Source organism: Culex quinquefasciatus, chromosome 3, assembly GCF_015732765.1.
Source record: "Culex quinquefasciatus strain JHB chromosome 3, VPISU_Cqui_1.0_pri_paternal, whole genome shotgun sequence".
NCBI lineage: Eukaryota > Metazoa > Arthropoda > Insecta > Diptera > Culicidae > Culex > Culex quinquefasciatus.
Window position 1 is genome coordinate 29,477,533 of NC_051863.1, and position 21,761 is coordinate 29,499,293.

The 21,761-nt window shown below is 35.4% G+C and overlaps 1 protein-coding gene and 1 non-coding gene across 3 annotated transcripts in view; one reads left to right on the plus strand and one right to left on the minus strand.

The window, feature by feature from the left end:
- LOC6050290 (titin) overlaps positions 1–21,519 on the minus strand; it is a 293,026-nt gene extending 271,507 nt beyond the window's left edge. Inside the window, exons 1-2 of one of the 2 annotated variants that reach the window (XM_038265416.1) lie at positions 21,183–21,519; positions 20,530–20,803 (exon numbers count right to left, since the gene is read on the minus strand). The gene's annotated coding sequence lies outside the window, so the exon portion shown is untranslated. Of the gene's footprint in view, positions 1–20,529 lie in introns of both variants that reach the window. The other variant, XM_038265415.1, reaches the window with a different exon arrangement.
- On the plus strand, positions 3,486–3,567 carry Trnas-gcu. The gene has a single exon. It is a non-coding gene; the product is annotated as a tRNA-Ser (tRNA).
- Positions 21,520–21,761: the final 242 nt, after the last annotated feature.

The following is a 21,761-nucleotide window of genomic DNA, read 5'->3' on the forward strand; positions in this document are numbered from 1 at the left end:
TGTTTAATTTTGGCTAGGCTTTCTTTTTTGGCCATTAAATTGTAAGTTTTTTTTTTTGTGTTTTTTGTTTAGAGTCTTTTGCTCAATTATAAAGCCGTTGCAGTTAATTATAAGAGCGAGTCCACGAGCAAAGCATACTCTTTGAATCACATTTAATGAAAATCAAGTTCGTTTCCAAGGATACTAGAAGTCACCAGAAAAAGGCAGCTTCTTATTTTTTTTTAACTTTCATTTTGTAAAGGGTTTAAATGGCTGAAAATAAACAATTTTATGCATGTTTCTATTGTGAAATTGTCTCAGGAACACGAATATGATAAAATTATTGTCAGAAAATTTGATCGAATGGGTCCATCGAACAAAAATTTACAGCCAAAAAAATCTCTAAAAGTAAAAGGTCATTATTATATGTTAAACTGCCTTACCCAAAGCGTTATCAGTCTCAGATGGTACTCCCAAATACAAACTGCAGGTCGAACCGAGTTGATATCTACATGGAACATGTTTTACTTGAGTTTGAAAATTGTGCTATTTTTTCACTAAAATGCCAATGCCTTTAGATTCAACCAATTGGGATGCTCTACCCTGCATTCTGTTGCATTTTTCAAGCCCTTTCAGATGCATTTTCAAGTTTGAAATGAATTTGAATTTTGCCTATGTTACAGAATTTTGAAGATTATTGACGTTTTTGAACCTTCCAGATCAGTGGAGTCGGAGTCGGAGTCGGAGCCGGAGTCGGTGGAGTCGGGTCTTTTTGGGGACCTGGAGTCGGAGTCCGAGTCGGAGTCGTCAAATCTCGAACAGCTGGAGTCGGAGTCGGAGTCGGCTAAATTTTAAGAGCTGGAGTCGGAGTCGGAGCCGAAGATTTCTGATAACCTGGAGTCGGAGTCGGAGCCGGAGTTATAATCATTGATTGTTGATGTTAATTTTAGGTAAACTATTTTGATATCGTTGCAAATCATCGTTGAACAAATCTCAAGAATTCAGTACAAAAATAAACTAATAAAAAAATGTATAGAACAAAATATAGGATTTTAATTTATTTTTCAAACATTAGGCCGATGCAAATATTTAAAAAAAAGTTTTTGTCCCTCGTTCCTGGCCGAGGTCAAGGGGGGGGCAAAAAAATAAAAAAATATAAAAATTTAAATAACAAGCCATAGTCATCCCATTTAAATGAAAAAAGTGTTTTTAAATGCATTTTACACTAGTTCAGTTGTTTTGCAATCATTAGTTTTCAAAAAATCTAAGATCTGACAAAAACAAAAATTGTATCGAAAAAAAAGATTTTGCATCGAAAATTTTCAAAAAATCTTAAGATTTTTTAATAAACCCAAACATGCTAAAAATGATTTTAAACGCAGGAGAATGTATTTTAATTTGATTTCAGCTGGTTGCACTTGAATTTTCATTGAAATTTTGAAGTTTATTGTAAAAATATTTTTTTTTGCCCCCTGATTTTTCAGGCCAATTTTGAAGGGGGTGACAAAAACTTTTAAAAATATTTGTACCAGCCTTATAAATAAAAAAACAGAATCAAAATATTATCAACTGGTACAGATTTTCTCATACTGTATGTCTCACGCCATTATGACGGAAGGTGATAATCATTGCAAATCAATGTACCTTAGAAAAATAAAATATTTATGACCTAGAAAATATTTTACCTGTGGATATTTGTTTTTAATTATATTTTAAGTTTTTTCATATATTTTGATGGAGGCGCAAGATCATTCATAAAGCTTCGTTTTAGGTTTCACGAAGTATCGTGAACCCCCTTTGAAAGTATACAAAATTTTAAAATTAAAATGAATTTAATATTTTGTGGGTAAAATATTTTCCATGTCACAGATATTTGAAAAGGACATCTTAAGCGTCCTTTCCACGAAGAAATTGTTTAGATACATTGATTTGCAATAATAATCTCCTTCATCCATGGCGTGACGTCATGTACGTCTTAAAAAAACAAAAAAAAATTCGATTAAAATTGTCATTTAAAAAACAAGGTGCCTTTCACTGTGCTTCTTACAAATGTCAGCCTGAAGGTGAGCAAATTGATTTTTATTGTTCAATAGATCATTAAGGCCAGGTTTCGTTTAGTTATTCATTCAAAAAACTAAGTAAATAAAATATTTAAATTTATTAGCTTTGAAAAAATATTTTCAAATTTGAGGTTAAGCAATAAATCCAAATTTACTTACAAACTGTTCTTCTCAAAATGCCTCTAAAACTGAAGATATTTTTTGATTTCTGTTTCCATAACGTATAAAATTTGTAACATAGAAACTTTTTTTCCGTTTATTTACTTTACTTTACTTTTACTTAACTTATTTTACTTGAGAAAAATATGACGCTTAGAGAGTATTTAAATAATCGTATTTATCAATGTTTTAAAAATAATTAACTAATAATAGTTAACTAACTTTTGTTGAAAGCTGGAGTCGGAGTCGGAGTCGGCTAGAGTTGGTTGGCCGGAGTCGGAGTCGGAGCCAACCATTTGTTGAAAGCCGGAGCCGGAGTCGGAGTCGGAGTCGGCTAATCTGAGAAAGCCGGAGTCGGAGTTGGAGTCGGAGTCGTTTGAAATATGACCCGACTCCGCAGCCCTGGAACCTTCAAACTTAGTGTCCCGATTTGTCCCACTTCTCGTTGACCTAGAGTGCTAATATTTTGGCTAGGTGCTAGTTTTACATGTACAAAAAAACCTCTGAAAATTTCAAGCAGATTGACTTGACTTTGTTTAGAGTTCAAGGAAGCCGCCAGAAAAGAAAAACACGCCTTGGTTTCAAATTTTAAAAAAGTTTTATGCAGTATAATGCATTTTGAGCATCAACAAATCTAAGGTTATATTAAATATTTAGCAGGAACATCGATGAATTTATGATAGTTATAAACATCATTCAATGACTTTTAGACAGCTTAAGTCTAGAATATTTCAAGAAGATGTTTTTCGTAGTATGTTGAAACGAAAATGTTTTGAAATAATTTTATTCAAAAAAGTGTTTCAAACATCTATTTTTTTTTAAATAACGCAAGCAAAAACCTAGAAAAACAAGAAAAAATCAGCTTCGTGGTTATATTTTTTCCATTTTTGGCAAAATAAAAATAAGAATACGTAATTTAATGTGTTTAAATTTCCAAACAAAGATTTAGACTTAAATTCATATATTCAAACTTGCTAAAATGGATAAATTACAACTGTTTAATTAAAACTTGAAAACGTTACAAATCTTAGTGGATGAACATTGAAGATTGTAACCACGAACTACGATTCGACAAATTATTCCACTTTTGGTGTTGATTTATTTCACTCGTTTAGCCAGTATCGCAGTAATTAATCAAAACCGCAGCGATTGCTATCGCCAAGCACTAGTCACTAGTAACGTTTTGCTAAAGCTTTCGAATTTATGAAGCACAGTTGATTGCCTGAATCAAGGTTAGCAACAGGTTAGCACATCTGCTTCTGTTCTTAGTCAGCATCGCAGCGTAGCGACGAGGTGGCCGAGAGGTTAAGGCGTTGGACTGCTAATCCAATGTGCTCTGCACGCGTGGGTTCGAATCCCATCCTCGTCGGAGAATATTTTTTTTTCGTTGAGTAAACCGAGTAATGGAGAACCATCATCAACCATCTGTCAAATTAAGGCCTTGATCGACTGTTTGAAAATAATTAGAATTAGTCAAATTGTTGCTACAAAAAGCACAACAATTCGAGCCTTTATTTCCGATTTCAAGAAGTACAAATTGTTTCCTTCCCTTTGTTCCGCATGTTAAAATTCTTCACCAAGGTAGAAACCTGTACGTGTGAGTGTGTGTGTGTGCGATTTGATGGCAGGTTCGTAACGTATGATTATCGGATAGTTTTCTCGGACGGCTCTCTTATGATGTTCCTGCCTTCTTTTTATTCACTTTATTTTTTTTCCTGTATTTTTACCACACACACTCAACCACATTATTATCGGCATCTTTGCTCGCCGCAGCTTGTCCTTCGCAATAGGGGGCAACATCATCTCAACGAGCAGGCTCGACGGAAAAAGCTCCGACAAGTTCCGAGCTTCATGAAGGCACTCGGCGGAATGACTGTGTTTTTTTTTTTGTATAAATCAAATAATTTAATAAAACAAATAGCAAAATATTTTGAAAATGTCAGAATTCATGGTAAAGAATAAACAAAGAAAAAAATATAAAACAAAAAAAACAATCTCTGCAAATTGAACAATTTGATGATTTTCAAACATCCCAAAAACCATTTTGACCAAGTCTGTTACACCACATGTCGACAGTCGCCGTCAGCTTGAACGACCCATCATCAAACCAAACGCGTGCTCCTCTGTCAAGTCTTAAGGGAAACCCCTTTTAAGAGCATGTCTTCCCCCTCTTCCGTTCTTACTCTCTCGTGTCGTTCCGACAGTATCTGGCCGATTCAGATGCCATCAGCAGCTACCTAACTTCACTTCAGAGGAAGTCAGTGTCAGATTCGATCCCTCAAAAAGGAACAGAAAAAAAGAATGAGTCGATCAAAATTGAGCGTCTTATTATGATCCTTTTTGCTTGGAACTCGCGAACAAAGCGAATCGTTTTCAATATTTTGATGCACGCAATATGGGGGGTTCGCTTTTGTACTGCTGTTTTATATTTTGAAAATAAAAAAGCAAAATTAAAGGATACAGAAAAAAACATGTGGTGTGCGGCTACGGTTTCAAATTATACGGTAATTGATAGCCGTATTTTGTTAGGTTTGAAGAAATACCTATAGCTTCAAATATGAAGCAATTTGGTGAATTCGGGAGGTCGAAACAACTGTTGGTGTGAAGCTTTTCTTTGGTAAAGATTTTTTTAAAGGAGAAAATTAAATAACATTCAGAGAGTTTTCATTGATTAGTCAGAAAACTTTGAAATAATTTGTATTTTTTTAGTCGTAAGAATTGAGCGAAAATTGCCCCACATATTCAAAACACTTTCGTGATAATTTGTCAATAGCATTCCAAATGCATCTTCTCAGTCGATTCTACTATTTTTAGGACCATCATTTGGACATCCTTATGCTTTTTCACTAGTAAAAATAGTACTTTTTAAACAAAAAAAAACATTTCAAGACGATTTTCTTCATAGCATAAAACACTGCCTTAAACTTGCCTGTTCCATAATTGTGGGATGTTATTGTGCCTCGCACAATTGTAGAACACCTGAATTTTACTGATATTTTCGCAAAAAAAAATTAACAGGCTATCTGTAAAACATCATTTAGTTTGATTTTCATTGGTTTCAGAGTGCGAACCCGAGCAGACGGAAATAACGTGGGAATAACATTTTTTTGATATTTGAAAATACTAGGCCAATAACATTTTATGTTATTAATAACAAGATTTGTTATTCGTCGTTATGATTTTTTTTGTTATTGGATTGTTATTGTAATAACAGACTAATAACATTTTAAGTTATTCAAACAAATCTTTGTTATTATTTTTTGTTATTTTAACAACTAATCCGATCATCCCAATAACAGTTGGAGGTATTCTTCCATAACAAAAAAAATTATCCCAAAGTTGTTATGGCTGTCAACCAATATCAGACCACTAACAAATTTTGTTATGATAACATAAACTGTTATTAAACTCTTATGCAAAAATTAATTCTTCAAGAAGATTTCATAACACTTTCAGTTATTTTAACAATATTTGTTATTGAAATGGCCTGAATTTTGTTATTACCGTCTGCCCGGGAAGTCATTATTCCCGGATGATATTATATTGAAAATGTTTAAAAACACGCTTATAAGAGGAAATGTTACACATTTCAAAAACTCTCCTAATAACTAAAATTGTTATTTGTTCGGTAAAAAAACTGAATTTCCTCCTGATTTCTAGAACAAAGTACTGGATGTTATAGGCTCTTTTGAAAAAGCACACAAGTTTGAACAAAACTGCATCAATAACTCGAAACCGATGAAAATGCATATGGGACATTTATGCGATCAGGGGCAGTATACTGACTTAGAAATAAAAATACCATAAATCGCAAAAATGGAAAAGTTTCTAAGTGTCCATAACACAATCTGTTATTATTTTTTTTTTTTTGTTAAATATGTTTAGATCTTTGGGATAATTTTGTCTAATTTCGTCGGGGTCATTATTGTGGCCTTGAAATGGGGTCCTTAAGCTAAAATTATTTTAAAGAGTAGAAATTTTGGAAGTTGATTTTTTTTTATTATTTAATATACCCCCTAAGGGACTTTGCTAAAATTGGCTAGAACTATGGGATAATTTTGACCAATTTCGTCGGGCTCATTATTTTGGCCATGAAATGGGGTCCTTAAGCTAAAATTATTCTAAAAAGTTGAAATTTTGAAAGTTGATTTTTTTAATTATTTGATATACCCCCTAAGGGATTTTACTAAAATTGGCTAGAACTATGAAATAATTTTGACCAATTTCATCGGGGTCATTTATTTCACCATGAAATGGGGTTTCAAGCTAAAATTAATCCGATAAAATTAACTTTTGAGAGTTAATTTTTTTTTAATTTTGTTATTTTTCCTAACGGAATTGATTTATTTATTGAGATTTTTTGAAGTGTGAATAACAAAAACTGTTATTATTTTCACACAGCCAGGAAGTCGGAGCTGACGTTGAAGTTCGAGCTGGAGTGAGACCTCGGAGACGGCATCGGATTCAGCAAATTTTCAGCAACTTTTACTTGGAGTCGGAATCTGTGAAGTCGGGTATTTTTGGAGAGCTGAAGTCGGCGTTGACGTCATATCCTGCATCCAGAGTCGGAGTTGTCTTCAAAGTATGGATTCAAAGTCGCTTGGAGGTAGTAGTACAGAGGAGTTATGGCAACTGCAGGTTTATTTGCAAATAACAAATAAACCAAAACAATAACTTTTTTTTTGTTATGGAGACATACCAGTTCAATAACATTTTTTGTTATTATGCTGCTCCACCTCTCCGCACAAAATAACAAATCTTGTTATTCCTTCATGATTTCTTCTGTGTTATTGATTTGTTATTGCAATAATAACATAAAAACAGTTTAAGTTATTCTTCGAACAAATCTTTGTTATTGATTTTTGTTATTTTAACAACTAATCCGATCATCCCAATAACATATTTCGATCTTCTCACAATATCAAAAACTGACCTTCCCAAGTTATTTCCGTCTGCTCGGGTTTTGATACAAATCTGTACTCCTGGAGAGAACCAAAGTTTGTTTACATCCGTAAGAAAAAAGTGTTCCGAATTTGTGGATTTCAAGGGTCAATGTTTTTCTATTAAAAAAAAAAATATTAAACGTAAAAATCACCGTCGTTCAATACATCAATGGAATGATCACAAGGCAACTATCGATTTTCTATGATTTTTTGAACATCGAGCAAAAATTTACAACCGAAAAATTCACTGAAAGTAAAAGTGTCTATTAAATATGTTAAACTGCGTTACCTATAGCGTTCTCAGTCTCAGATGGTAGTCTCAGATGTCCCCTACAAGTTGCAAGTCGAACCGAGTTGATATTTGGATGGAACACTTTTTTAATTGAGTTTGAAAATTATGCTATTTTTTCACTAAATTGCCAATAACTCCCTTTATATTTAACCAATTGGGATGCTTCTTCCTGCATTTTGTTGCATTTTTAAGCCCTTTCAGATGCATTTTGAAATTTGTAATTTAATTGAATTTTGCCTAAGTTATTGCCTTTTTAAGATTTTTGACGTTTTTGAACCTTCAAAATTTGTGTCCCGATTTGCCCCACTTCCCGTTGACCTAGAGGGCTCATATTTTGGGCAGAAGCTAGTTGTATTAGTACAAACAACCCCTGAAAATTTCAGGCAGATTGGTGAGGACCAAACGACATCCCATACAAACCCTTACCTTCCTCAAATGAAAAAGGAACCCGAACAGACGGTAATCCCGAACAGACGGAAATAACTTGGGAAGGTCAGTTTTTGATATTATGAGAAGATCGAAATATGTTATTGGGATGATCGGATTAGTTGTTAAAATAACAAAAATCAATAACAAAGATTTGTTCGAAGAATAACTTAAACTGTTATTATATTGTTATTGCAATAACAAACCAATAACACAGAATGAATCATGAAGGAATAACAAGATTTGTTATTTTGTGCGGAGAGGTGGAGCAGCATAATAACAAAAATTGTTATTGAACTGGTATATCTCCATAACAAAAAAAAGATATTGTTTTGGTTCAGTTGCAATTTGTAAGTAAACGTGCAGTAACCGTCAGTTGACATAACTCCTCGGTACTAGTCAGGGCTGCAGAGTCGGGTACCTCCAAGCGACTTTGAATCCATACTTTAAAGACAACTCCGACTCTGGATGCAGGATATGACGTCAACGACGACCTCAGCTCTTCAAAAATACCCGACTTCACAGATTCCGGCTCCAAGTAAAAGTTGCTGAAAATTAGCTGAATCCGATGCCGTCTCCGAGATCTCACTCCAGCTCGAACTTCACCGTCAGCTCCGACTTCCTGGCTCTGTGAAAATAATAACAGTTTTTGTTATTCACACTTCAAAAATTCTCAATAAATAAATCAATTTCGTTAGGGAATATAACAAAATTTAAAAAAAAATGAACTCTCAAAAGTTAACTTTATCGGATTAATTTTAGCTGGAAACCCCATTTCATGGTGGAATAAATGACCCCGATGAAATTGGTCAAAATTATTTCATAGTTCTAACCAATTTTAGTTAAATCCCTTAGGGGGTATATCAAATAATTAAACAAAAATCAACTTTCAAAATTTCAACTTTTTAGAATAATTTCAGCTTTACTGCCCACCATTGAAAAAACGGCTAATATCCACTTTTGGCAAAAACGAGATATTAGCACCAGGTGGTAGAGGATGTTCCAACGCATCTTCTGGAACTTGAATTTTACTGAAATAGTGTTTAGACTTGGCTGCCGATGCGAAAAACCAAACGGCTAATATGCCACTCTTACGGGAAATTGCCTTGACGGAGATTTTGTGACAAACTCTAAAACGCGTTTTTCTCGGAATACTTGATTTGGCATAATAGCCGAATTTTCAATTATGGGCAGTTTAAGACCCCATTTCATGACCAAAATAATGACCCCGACGAAATTGGTCGAAATTATCCCATAGTTCAAGCCAATTTTAGCAAAGTCCCTTAGAGGGTATATCAAATAATTAAAAAAATCAACTTTCAAAATTTCAACTTTTTAGAATAATTTCAGCTTTAAAATTAGCTGAATCCGATGCCGTCTCCGAGATCTCACTCCAGCTCGAACTTCAACGTCAGCTCCGACTTCCTGGCTCTGTGAAAATAATAACAGTTTTTGATATTCACACTTCAAAAATTCTCAATAAATAAATCAATTTCGTTAGGGAATATAACAAAATTTAAAAAAATGAACTCTCAAAAGTTAACTTTATCGGATTAATTTTAGCTGGAAACCCCATTTCATGGTGAAATAAATGACCCCGATGAAATTGGTCAAAATTATTTCATAGTTCTAACCAATTTTAGTTAAATCCCTTAGGGGGTACATCAAATAATTAAACAAAAATCAACTTTCAAAATTTCAACTTTTTAGAATAATTTCAGCTTTAAGACCCCATTTCATGACCAAAATAATGACCCTAACGAAATTGGTCAAAATTATCACATAGTTCTGACCATTTTAAACAAAGTCCCTTAGGGGGTATATCAAATAATTAAAAAAATCATCTTTCAAAATTTCAACTTTTTAGAATAATTTTAGTTTAAGGACACCATTTCATGGCCACAATAATGACCCTAACGAAATTGGTCAAAATTATTCCATAGTTCTAGCCAATTTCAGCAAAGTCCCTTAGGAGGTATATCAAATAATTAAAAAAATCAACTTTCAAAATTTCAACTTTTAAGAATAATTTTAGCTTAAGGACCCCATTTCATGGCCAAAATAATGATCCCGACGAAATTGGTCAAAATTATCCCATAGTTCTAGCCAATTTTAGCAAAGTCCCTTAGGGGGTATATCAAATAATTAAAAAAATAAACTTTCAAAATTACAACTTTTTAGAATAATTTTAGCTTAAGGACCCCATTTCATGGCCAAAATAATGACCCCGACGAAATTAGACAAAATTATCCCAAAGATCTAAACATATTTAACAAAAGAAAAAATAATAACAGATTGTGTTATGGACACTTAGAAACTTTTCCATTTGTGCGATTTATGGTAATTTTATTTCTAAGTCAGTATACCGAACGAATAACAAATTTTGTTATTAGGAGGGTTTTTGAAATGTATAACATTTCCTCTTATTAGCGTGTTATTAAATATTTTCAATTTAATATCACTTCTATACCAAATGTTGTTATTTTATCAGAAACTGTTATTATTTTTTCTTCTTGAAGTTGAACTTCAGGATAAAATAATAACACTTTTTGTTATTTTAACGGGATTTGTTATTGAAATATTATTAATTTTGTTATTACCGTCTGCCCGGGATAACTAAATTCATGCCATTTCAATAACAAATACTGTTAAAATAACAGAAAGTGTTATGGATTCTTCTTGAAAAAACAATTTTTGCATAAGAGTTGAATAACAGCTTATGTTATCATAACAAAATTTGTTATTAGTCTGATATTGATTGAAAGCCAAAAAAAAACTTCGGAATAACATTTTTTGTTATGGAAGAATACCTCCAACTGTTATTGGGATGATCGGATTAGTTGTTAAAATAACAAAAATTAATAAAAAAGATTTGTTCGAAGAATAACTAAAATCTTGTTATAAATAACATAAAATGTTATTGGCCTAGTATTTTTAAATATCAAAAAATCTTATTCCCAAGTAATTTCCGTCTGATCGGGAAAGGCTACATACAATCACTCGAAAAATGAACTTCCTTATTTGACCTCCTAGACACACCTTCACGTATACAAAGTGACTCAGAATCAAATTCTGAGCAAATTTCTGTGTGTGTTGTGGGCAGGGATGGAATAATCGCAAAAAAAATCAATTTCACTTGCGAACTTTCTTCACCCGCGAAAAAGAGGGGAGGCAAATCACGCAAAAGAAAATCGCTCCCGAAATTCTCCAAGAAAATCAATCTGCTGTTGATTTTTTTGTGAATTTCCTTGTCAGCACCACTGAAAAATATTGATTTCACTTTGTTTACACACATTGCCCATCAACAAAATTTGACAGGCCATTTTTCGACTTGTGACGTTACACTTGAGAGTGTAGTAGTGATAAAGATATTCCGCCGAATAATCAAGATGATGATTCTTTTAGACTCTTTTTACCGATTTTTCGTGCGCGAGAGAGGAGAGCATGCTCCCTTCGGATTTTTTCTCTTGATGATCATCCATAAAATAAATTATGATGTTTAGTTAAATACTTCAAAAGTCATGCGAAAAAAACGCTACAAAAAAAATTTGGAAGATTGTGGGAGTTCGACTTATTGTAGTAAAACGTCAAACATAAAAAATCGCAAAATCATTTATTCCGTGTATTTTAGACGTGTACTGCGACGTGTTAATCATAACCTACAACTTTGCCGAAGACACCAAATTGATAAGAAAATTCCATTTCAAGATACAGATTTTAGAAAATGCACATTCCCATTTTGTATTTTTTTTAATTCTTTATTATACAGTCCAGACTCGATTATCCGAAGTTCGATTATCCGAAGGTTTGTATGGGACTTCGGATAATCGAATCACGTTTTTATAAAATTAAAAAAAATGCACTTTTTAAATTTTTCATCACCACCATTTTGGCCGCCATCTTGGATTAAAAGTTTCTAAATCACTTTAGAGAAATTTAGGGGTCATACTTTTAAGTAAAAAAAAGAAAAATATTTTTTTCTTGATTCGATTATCTGAAGTGAAATTTGTCCAATGCCTTCGGATAATCGAGTCTGGACTGTAGTGTTTTTCAGACGGCGGCCGGTTTAACTCTCTCACCCATTTTGTATGACTAGTCCGAAAAATTGCATGGAGCCTTGTAATGAAAAACTTATGATGCAAAATGGCTTAGTAATGCGTGAAGAAAGTTTCCTTCAAATAAAAATAAAATCGTCTGCCAAATTCAAGAGATTGACTTGTACATGTTTTAAGCATTCAATTGCAAAATAATTTAAAATCATTACTGGGTTTTTCCTGATTTTTTGTTTCCGTGGAAACCAACGTTTATGTTTCCCATCAAATTAGACAGGAGAGTTTTCCGTTCTTTTGTTATCAAAAAATTATAGCTTCAGTGGAATTGGACATTTTTTAAAGTCATTTTTCGGAATAGGGGATAAACGTGCATGGTTCAAATTAATTTTCAAGATATCGACTTTTTTACTGAACTACCTTCGTTAATATTTTTAAAACAATATGGTTTGTTCGCGACAATTGCCAATGTCCCATATGCATTTGCATCACTTTTGAGTTATTGTTGCTTTATTACGTTCCTCTTGCCATTATTTATGATTGCAGTACTCTTGAGGACCCCTAAAATGCAATCGCATAGGAAGGATTCTGTGAACGAACCCACAGTTCATAGAACCAACAGGGGGTGGAAGGATGCGTGGACATACCGCATCAAACGATTTACGGATAAAAGGAAAGACTTAGTTGTATTATATGGGTCATTCTCTGCCAACTCATACGTAATCGGAAAAAGTCACATCAACCTGAGATCCAGAAGGGTTTGCTTGTAACCATCACGAGTTATAGCCACAATAATGAATTATAAAAATGTTTAAATTTCTTAGGAATGAGTTAATTAATATTGCTTACTCCTGGTAATTAACTGTACCAACCAATTTTGCTTGTTTTTTTGTTTAAAAAAGATAACACTGTTGTTATTCCAATGGCTAATTACTTTATAAAAGCGAACCACGTGTAATGCCATATCCTCCTCATCATCACCGTCACAGGCGCAATGTTAATGCCATCATAAAATTAATTGCAATTTGCATGAACCGAAAAGTGCTCACCGCACTGTTTGTCACTCTTGTATGTGTGTGTGTGTGTCACTTTTGTTTGTCAATTTTCATTCACATTGCACGCGTGTGAGCGCGTAATTGTTTGTGCGCACAGTTGTGATACTGGTTCCCCCCCCCCCCCCACTCCGATGAATGCCGATGAAAGCCAATCAACTGGGAAATTATCTACCGATCTGGAACGCGCCACGCCGCCCCGATTCGCGGAAAAGCGGAAAAGCCACTTCGCTGCCATAGTTATCGGTTGTGACCGTGAATTTTCCCCCTGGCAGGCTACCAGCGATGATGACAGACAGCGTGACCAAGTTGAAATTAATAATCCGTTTTGCATATCACTTGACATGTTTTTTTTTATGTTTTGATTAAATTTTGTAGGTCATGCTGATGTTTTGTGGTACACCAAATGGTGAAAAAAATAAGCGGGTTTTTTTTTAGAAAGAATTTTTTTTATGGATTTTTAGAAGTATAATTAAATGATGAGATTGCTATTATTTTTATTTTCTTTTCAATTAGAAAAAAATAACACATTTCATCAACATTTTAGCGGGGAGCTTTAAGCAACACTGAAAAGGTACGTGACGATCCACGTGGCGTTGATGGCGCGGCGCTCCCTGGGTGGTTGGACGGTCCTCCATGTTTTAGTATCTGGAGTTGAGTCTTGCTCAGAGGACCGCCTTGGGGGTGTTTATCGATTTTCTCGACGGTGTCATCGGCGGAAAAGAGTTCAGGCAAGCAGAAGGCTTTACTATGTTCGATAAATTTTTGAAGTTTCGTTGATTGTTTTGCACAATTTTCGAACAATGTAAACCCGCTCGTGTGGATCAATCGGCCCGCGCACTGGATTCACAATCCAGAGGTCGCCGGTTCGAATCCCGCGGCGGGCGCTCTAAAATTCTTTGAGTCAATATGGATATTCGGCGCCGTCGCTTCGTGCCATACTTTCATACACTTAGGAGCCCAGAGCGGCGAAGTCCTTGTAGATAAAAAGGAAGACACTAGTGGTTGGTACTCTAGCAATGGTGGCCGACAGCTATAAAGTCAACTTCGTTTTTTTTTTGCAAAACAAGAGTTGAAATATACTTATTCAACAGTTCCATAAGAAAGTCAAAAGAATAAAAAAATAAAAAATTTTGTAATTGAAATACGCAACTTGACCTAATCCTTATATTTATGTATATTTAATTTGAAATTTTTGAAAAAAAATATAGATTTTGTTTACCCTGTGATCAATACGTCAAATGCTGTATCAAGTAGGCGAATACTTGTTTTACTCCTAATCCGACAAGTTCAGTAACAACATTTCAAAAGGGCGAAACCCTCAGATGTAAACAAACTGAGTTTTCATCAAAATCATGTAAAGCGAACAAAACTGTTTTTAAAGCACACTCCAACATCTCAAAATTCCGAAACTATGTAGGGGAACAGCATCTAATTCCAGCGTGCCTCTAATGTTGGCAGGTCAGAAATTTTACATTCAATTAAAGCTAATTAAAAGCGTTTTCAACTGAACTCGAGTGATAAATAGCTCAATAAGAAGTGAGCAAGCAAGTTTCTATCAAAAGTTTTGCAAAATTAGTTGTTTAAGAGCGAGTTTTTCACCGATGTGAAACAGGTCGTATCGAGGTGCTCCGATTTGGATGAAACTTTCAGGGTTTGTTTGTCTATACATGAGATGAACTCATGTCAAATATGAGCCCTCTACGACAAAGGGAAGTGGGTTAAAACGGGCATTGAAGTTTAAGGTCCAAAACACATGAAAAATCTTAAAATTGCTCGCATTTCCGTAAAACTTCATCAATTCCAACTCTCTTAGATGCATTCGAATGGTCTTTTGAAGCCCTTCAAAATGTGCTATAGACATCCAGGATTGGTTTGACTTTTTCTCATAGCTTTTGCAAATTACTGTTGAAAATGGATTTTTTAAAAATCTTAATAACTTTTGGCAACAGCCTCCAACACCCATACTCCCATAGGTCAAAAGTTAGGGAATTTCATGAACTATAAGCCTACGGTATTAACTGTTTGGCCAATCGCAGTTTTTCTCATAGTTTTTCGATTTTTCTAGAACAAACATTTTACAACGTTAGTTTTTGCCCTGTAGGCCGCCATAGTGGCATTTTTTGGTCTCAATTTTGTCATATTCGGAATCCTCAGAAAATTTTACATTAGATTGAGGTGTTGGAATTTTGAATTTGATTGGAAAAAATACCATTTAGAATTAATTAAAACATTTTTTAACAATTTGTTGGATTGGGGGTAAAACAGGATTTCGCCTACTTGATACAGCATTTGACGTATTGATCATAGGGTAAATAAGATCTTTTTCATTTTCAATAATGTTTTATTTAATTATTTTTTAAATCAAAATTACAACTCCAATACTTCTAACTTACGTGAAATTGTCTGAGGATTCCGAATATGACAAAATTGAGACCAAAAAATGCCGTCTTCTTGGCCTACAGGGCAAAAACTAACATTGTAAAATGTTTGTTCTAGAAAAATCGTAAAACTATGAGAAAAACTGCGATTGGCCAAAAAGTTAATACCATAGGCTTATAGTCCATGAAATTCCCTAACTTTTGACCTATGGGAGTATGGGTGTTGGAGGCTGTTGCCAAAAGTTATTAAGGTTTTAAAAAAATCCATTTTTAACAGTAATTTGCAAAAGCTATGAGAAAAAGTCAAACCAATCCTGGATGTCTATAGCACATTTTGAAGGGCTTCAAAAGACCATTCAAATGCATCTAAGAGAGTTGAAATTGATGAAGTTTTACGGAAATGCGAGCAATTTTAAGATTTTTCATGTGTTTTGGACCTCAAACTTCAATGCCCGTTTTAACCCACTTCCCTTTGTTGTAGAGGGCTCATATTTGACATGAGTTCATCTCATGTATAGACAAACAAACCCTGAAAGTTTCATCCAAATCGGAGCACCTCGATACGACCTCTAGAACAAACCGAGCAGAATCTACAAATACTGCCTCTTAAATAGTAAAAAATCAGCAAATTGGATGGAGTAAGGAGCGAGTGCTTAACCTGCCAAACATACGAGAATTTCCCCTAGTTTTACAAGCAAAAAACAAAAGGGCTAAACAATAACATCAATCAAAACAAACCAAATTGAGTATCCGCCCTTGTGTTTTCACCCAATTACGAGGGGCGAATGTAATGTTTTCTGCAAGTTCCGACGCATATTTAAAAACGTTACTTAATCCACCTTTAGGTGGTTGGAGCCTTCCTCATATTTATAAAGTCAATACATTCAGTAAAAATAGCAACATTCCCCCTTAACATGTTTAACAAATCAACTTTATTACTCATTTCTTTTTATATGGTTCGCAGACCATCAATATTTCTGGCTCATCGGCAAGGTCTGATAAAAAAAACCTATCCAACGATAGTTCGCATGGAAGATTCAGACAATATTTTTATCACAATATCTGAAATCAAACCTCTTAAAAGTGTATAAATAACACTTAAGTGCCAATAACTTTTAATAGGGTTGTCAGATCCTTGATGTTTTAGGCTCATTTGAAAGGTCTTTCGATTATCTAACTAACGATGGGTCACATGATAGACCCGGACATCATTTTTACTGAAATATCTGAGATCCGGCCTCCAAAAAGTGTATAAATAACACTTAAGTGCCAATAACTTTTGATAGGATTGTCAGATCCTTGGTGTTTTAGGCTCATTTGAAAGGTCTTTCGATTATCTAACTAACGATGGGTCGCATGATGGACCCGGACATCATTTTTACTGAAATATCTGAGATCCGGCCTCCAAAAAGTGTATAAATAACACTTAAGTGTCAATAACTTTTGATAGGATTGTCAGATCCTTGATGTTTTGGGCTCATTTGAAAGGTCTTTCGATTATCTAACTAACGATGGGTCACATGATAGACCCGGACATCATTTTTACTGAAATATCTGAGATCCGGCCTCCAAAAAGTGTATAAATAACACTTAAGTGCCAATAACTTTTGATAGGATTGTCAGATCCTTGGTGTTTTAGGCTCATTTGAAAGGTCTTTCGATTATCTAACTAACGATGGGTCGCATGATGGACCCGGACATCATTTTTACTGAAATATCTGAGATCCGGCCTCCAAAAAGTGTATAAATAACACTTTAGTGCTAATAACTTTTGATAGGGTTATCAGATCTTCAATGTTTTGAGCTCATTGGAAAGGTCTTTTTAATACCTTTCTGAAAATGTATAACATGACAGGGTTTCTTACAAAAACCACCCTTTTTACAATCTTCCGGACATACGCCAAAAAAGTTTTTTTAGCATAACTTTTGAAGTACTTTACTAAACTTCATAATTTTCAATAGGGACTTATGGGACCCCAAGACGAATCGAATGAGACCAACTCGGTCCAAATCGGTTAAGCCAGTGCTGAGATAATCGAGTGCATATTTTTTGGTGCACAGACCCACATCCCTACACACACACACACACACACACACACACACACACATACATTTGCTCAGAATTTGATTCTGAGTCGATAGGTATACGTGAAGGTGGGTCTACGAGGTCGAATTAAGAAGTTCATTTTTCGAGTGATTTTATAGCCTTTCCTCAGTAAGGTGAGGAAGGCAAAACACTAAATTTTCGTTATAATTAAGTGAATTTTAACCTGACAATCCTTAAAATTGATCAAAATGTATGTTTCTGATGTCTCTGACCACAATTCCACAACAAACACAGATTTGTATGATCCTGAATACATAACATTTTAATTTCAACTATTGTAGTATCGGATCTGGTCTGGTTTCACAATCTGGACATGAAGGTCCATAATTTACCGGTTCTTGGGACATCCGGGGATTCTGGGCCGAGCAGTTGCAGGACAAAAAGTTAGCGTGGAGAGATTTAGGAAGAATGCCGTACAAAATCATCGCCTCCGTAATCATTGAAGCTATGCAAAGATTGAGAAGGCAGGATGGCGTCGCGGGGTGGCCTGGAGTCTCCCACTTCCAGCGGGGACACGCCAAGGAACGTCACTTCAATGTAGACCACATCGTCATACCAACTTGCTACTTACGGTGTATCCTAGCTGAACGAGTCTTGGCCTGAATCGGACTCCTTCTGAAAGCTTTCTAGACCAATTTTTTTATCACTGAGGTCAAAAATATCACTGTATTATCACTGATTGTAACGTTTCACAATGATAAAATAGTTTTTTAATCACTTTTTCCATAAAAACCCGAAAAAATTGCAAAACACAAAGGGCGAATCGGTTGTTTACCTCTGCTTTGGGGCGTAACCTGACGAGCGATACACTTGTTTTGGTTGCTCTTCAAAAGAGCGTAATTTTTTTTACTCAATTTTTAATAGCAAAAATACCTTAATTAATTTAAAATTGTTCTGTATGACGAAATTATTACTATTTTCTATTACGTTTTGAATTTGAAAAAATTACGCTCGTTTTGACAAAATTGATGGTTTGCATGCATTTTTGTGGAAAAAGGAATTGATCGAAATTGCAAAATTGTGAATGTTGATTTTCCCGAAACGGCAGGATTGTAGGTTACACCCTTTTGAAATGTTGTTACTGAATTGTTAAAAGTTATTTTAATTAATTCTAAATGCCAAAAAAAGCAAAGCAATCCACTTTAACGACCCCCGCGTCTTTTGTGGTCTCTGTTGCAAGTTTCTGCTCATTTCTAGGCGTACGAAGGTTCTGTGTGGTGAGTCACCCAAAACCTCTTTTACGCAAATGGACCGACGTTTTACTTCCCCATCCGATAGAAGGCCAGGAGGATAAGGCGGGAATCGAACCCGCGCCCCATAGCAACTTTGGGATCGACAGCCGTAGCCGCTAACCACCGCGCCACGAGGCCCTTCTAAATGCCATTATATCCAATCAAATGTATAACTCCAACACCTCAAACTAACGTGGAATATCCCGAGGAATCTGAATATGTCAAAATTGGAGACCAAAAAGAGCCGTCTTGATGGTTAACGGAGTAAAAAGTTCATAATAGAAAATGCGTACAACTATGAGAAAAACTGCAATTGGCCAATAGCCAAAATCGTAGGATTATAATCCATGAAATTCCCAAACTTTTGATCAATAGGAGTATCGATGTTGGAGGCTGTTGCTTAAAGATATAATGGTATTAAAAAAATCAATTTTTAACAGTAATTTGCAAAGCTATGAGAAAAAGTTTTTTGAGAAAAAGTAAAACTAAACCTGGTTGTTTATGGCACATTTTGAAGTGCTACAAAAGACCTTTCGAATGCATCTAAGAGAGTTGGAATTGATTGATTGATTATGTTTTTTAGACCTCAAACTTGAAAGCCCGTTTTACCCCACTTCCCTTTGTCGTAAAGGGCTCATATTTGGCATGAGTTCATCTCGTTTATAGGCAAATAAACGCCGATAGTTTCATCCAAATTGGAGCACCTCGATACGACCTCTAGAGCAAACCGAGCAAAATCTACCAAAACTGCCTCTTAAGTGCTCATAACTTGTGACAGGGTTATCAGATCTTTAATCTGTTCAGCTTAATGGATAGGTCTTTCAAATAGCTTTTTCAAAATTTATAACATGACGGGTTTAACAAAAACCACCCTTTTTATAAACATCCAAACTTTTGCCAAAATCTTTTTTATATCATTACTTTTGAAGTACTTAACTAAACTAGACAATTTTTAAGGGACTAGGAAGATATGGGAAATATATGATCATGAATTACAGCATTTATAAATGCTTTTGACTAATTCAAGGAAATAATTAGCTCAAATAAAAGTGAGCAAGCAATAAAGAATTGTATTGTTGATGTTTCTGGTAATCTCGGGTGAGTTTTTAAAAAGTCGTAAGAGCCACCGTGACCTCTGGCATTAATTTTATTTTTTCTCCAAATTGAAACAAAGTTTCATTTATCTTTCACTTTGAACACTTGAAGGACGTGAAGATGAACAAGCTCAAGCATTTTTGAAATTGTTTTTCGTAAATTGGTTGAGTACCGATGCAAAAAGGGCTTTGTTTATCAATGGCTCTTACGTCCTTTTGAAAACTAATCCGAGAAATGTTGTTTGTTGTTTGAGTGACAAGATAAGATCGAAAAATAATTTGTGATTTGTAATTTATTGGAAAAGATAGCCTGTTAGTATAACACTTTATATCAGGTTAAGGAAGGACGTTGTGATGATTACTATAGATCCAAAATAAACGAAACAAATTAACACCTTGATCTAATTTTGTAAATTACTTTTCAAAGCACTTTATCAGCACTTCAGCAGTCAATGCAGATAAAGTTGGTTTGACCTTAACTTCTGTTGGTAGATTGTTCCAGCTTGAGATCCCAGCAATTAGTCTAGTGACAACATTCAAATTTGAGCTTCTGATAAATATGTAAGAGCTTCTGATGCGCTAAGTTGTAACAATAAAGTTTTAATTACAATAAATACTTAGGGCTTTCATGCTTGTCTCTCTTGTACCTCCTTGCCCCGATAAACAGTTATCGTTTCAGGATATCGTTTCAATAAAATTATAATTACAATTAATTGTCCAACTGTCATCATTATCAGTTTTAGTTGTCAACCTACCTATTGTAACCTGTCTGTCAATCCCCTAAGGTAATCCATTGTACAATCTTCGCACGCGAGATGAATCAGAAGACCGGAGCACGAATGACCGTCCTTGACCTGTGTAGGACAAATTCCTGCTATCCTATCTGTGCAGCCCTCGGGTTCGGAAACCAGATTGAACGATTGCAAACAGAAAACTTTTCTTTTCATGCGTTGTTGTCGCCGTATTCCATGGCCCGTGAAATAACCAGTTTCGGCTCACTTGTGCCCAGAGCCAAGGAATTATTTTGCACTTGAATCCACACACGATGAATGGAAGTAAAAAATTGTCAGTCCCGAAAAAAATGCAAGAAATATTTGAATTGACGACAATACAATCACGCGAAAGACGCGCTCAACGTGTAAACACACACGCGTAAACAGAAAACTTCGTGTAAATCTCGCGATCTTCGGCGAATTAACGTTCGTTCACACGAAAATAGCCGACGCCGGCACGAACGCGACCCGAAGCCGGGTTCGGGCGTTTGTTGTCGGTCCGTTCGGCACTCGAACGTGTGCCGATTGGTCGAGCAACGATTCGGCTTCGCACCAACACTCGCGCAAAAATTGTAAACAAATTGCACGTTTAGACGAGCTGCCGCGACACCTCACGCACACACACACACACCCACCAGCGCCGTGCAAGGCGTCCAACGTCACACGCACACCGCGCCCCCTCGTTGCGTGTATGTCACTTGGTCCAGCAGAGGAGGAGGACGACGACGACGAAAAAAGTGGAGGAAAACTCCTTGACAGCGCACTCTTTTCACTGTTTCTCACAGAAATTTGTCCCGCGTCGCACCGATTCCGCCGCACTCGAACGCGTCCCGCACGGGAATCACTTCCGGCGCCGCCAGAGGCCACTTTGGGCCGAGCCCGACCGCTCCGAATTGCACAATTTACCGAAAATCGCGGAGAAAATTTCGACGGTGCTGCCTTCGCAAGAACAATACACTTCAATCTGCTGCCTTCAACGACAAAACGCGTACATACAAAGGGCTGCTGCAGTTTAGGCAGGTTTGCGTGAGCGTGTGTTTGTGCAATGTCGCCAGACTGGTCTAAAACGTAGATGAGATTGGATTAGGCGAGAGAAGGTGTGCCAGCTACTTTTACATCAGGGATGCTACGACTTCGGTTGATGTCTCAACTTAATATTAACATGTTTTCAAGAAAGTTAAGCTGTGAAAACAAAACTGTTGCTTGTTTCATCC